This window comes from Rhipicephalus sanguineus, chromosome 11 (genome assembly GCF_013339695.2).
Source record: "Rhipicephalus sanguineus isolate Rsan-2018 chromosome 11, BIME_Rsan_1.4, whole genome shotgun sequence".
In the NCBI taxonomy this organism is placed as follows: domain Eukaryota; kingdom Metazoa; phylum Arthropoda; class Arachnida; order Ixodida; family Ixodidae; genus Rhipicephalus; species Rhipicephalus sanguineus.
In genome coordinates, this window is record NC_051186.1 from 77,209,793 (window position 1) to 77,211,704 (window position 1,912).

The 1,912-nt window shown below is 42.0% G+C and overlaps 1 non-coding gene across 1 annotated transcript; it reads left to right on the plus strand.

The window, feature by feature from the left end:
* Positions 1 to 1,421: 1,421 nt before the first annotated feature.
* Trnag-gcc (transfer RNA glycine (anticodon GCC)) lies at positions 1,422 to 1,493 on the plus strand. The gene has a single exon. It is a non-coding gene; the product is annotated as a tRNA-Gly (tRNA).
* The last annotated feature ends 419 nt before the right edge of the window (positions 1,494 to 1,912 follow it).

Here is a 1,912-nt window from a genome sequence, read left to right on the forward strand (position 1 = left end):
CGAAATTCTTGGAATATTCCCGAACCCATGCCGAACCTGACCCTCCCCCCCCTTTCATATATATATTTTTTTCTCGCTGCGGAACAATGCGGTTCAAATAGCTCTGGGCACGAGGACATACGGTGTTGCGCTCTGCCGATAACGCCTCGTCACTGCGATCGGTACCGGATTTTCTATCTGTTCTTGATATGCTTGTTTATTCACCTGACTTATCTTTCGGCAACGGACGTTTCTCTCGTGGGTGTTTTTTCTCTCACAGTAGTATGCGAAGGGTGATGCAACATGGCTTGTTGAAGTGAAGTACAAGACATATATTTACGTCACTTCCACTGCAACTTCAAACTTCTACGACAGTTCGTTGGTACTTTCTCCATACGGCTAATAGAATCATTCTCCAATAAACTCGCAAGAATTTCCTCTAAAACTGCTAAATCAATTCCGATAACCGCTGAAGGCATATCTAGAAACCAGTAGTGTTTAGTCTATGTCATTATATTGAAGATATGAGTCCAAAATACAATGCAAAATGTGGGATAATCTGGAACTAAAATTACAGAATATTAGTGTGTGGCTCCTAGCAAGCTCTTTAGAATCTATCTATCTATCTATCTATCTATCTATCTATCTATCTATCTATCTATCTATCTATCTATCTATCTATCTATCTATCTATCTATCTATCTATCTATCTATCTATCTATCTATCTATCTATCTATCTATCTATCTATCTACTTACGATTTGCTGCTCTCGTGGTCGTTATATATCTCCTGGTATATACCCAAATTTGCCCGACCAAGTGACCAGACAAACGGCCATGGTATCCCGCGTCGTGGCTCGCGTGACCAAGTAAAAAACTTAAGATGCAAAGTGAATTGACCGTGACGTCACAATCTTGTCGACACGCCCAGACACGGCGTGCTTTCGTATTTTTTGCACGCAAGGATCGGACATACGTGCCGCTCTAACTTTCAGTGCGGCATCGCGCGCGTGGAATGGGATGAAAAGAACTTTATTTAGGTCCTTCGGGGCGTGAACTAGCGCGTAAAATTTCAACTTTTTATTGTGGCAGCCTTGACATTTGTCGTGACTTAATCTTTATAAACTGATGCCAGTTAATGCTGCCTTGATAGCGAACTCGACGTACGATGCCAAGACTGTAGCGGCCGCAGTCAAACGCTCACGGTGTTACCGCAACCAGGACAACGTGTAAATGGAGTAATGCATAACTTCCACGTACGTATAAAACACAGCCGCTACGCCATGATCACTTCTTTGTCTAGATATCTACAGCCGTCGGCGTCGGTGGTTCTTTATTGAGAAAAAAAAGAAAAAAAAAAGAAGAACCGCCGACGGCTGTAGATATCTACACAAAGAAGTGATCATGGCGTAGCGGCTGTGTTTTATACATAAAGAAAAAAAAGCGTCGTGGTTCAGTGGTAGAATACTCGCCTGCCACGCGGGTGGCCCGGGTTCGATTCCCGGCCGACGCAGCGTTTTTTTTTTTTTTCAACGAATTAAGGTCGCACTTGCATTACGGGATCGCGCTTTTAAATCACGCAAATGAACACAAATACTTTTAAAAATATAACGCCTTCTGAGAGCAGCGATCAAGTTTAACATTAAGGATATGTAACTGTGAAACTTAACTAAATGGTGACGATACTACATCAGTAGCTTGAGCCACAGTTGCAATTAAACGTAGTTTGCTGAAGTAACACTCATTTTAGCCGTCTCGATTTGCTGTTGCTCTCACGGACAGAGTCAGGGCAAAAGAAGATGCTCTCGTGATTGTCATATGTGCAAACCATTTTCCCAGATCTAGCTACGTAAATAATATAGGGACTTTATTTCCTTAACATGTACCACAATCAACCACATTTCTAATGAATAATGGGGTCAAATTGTACGTA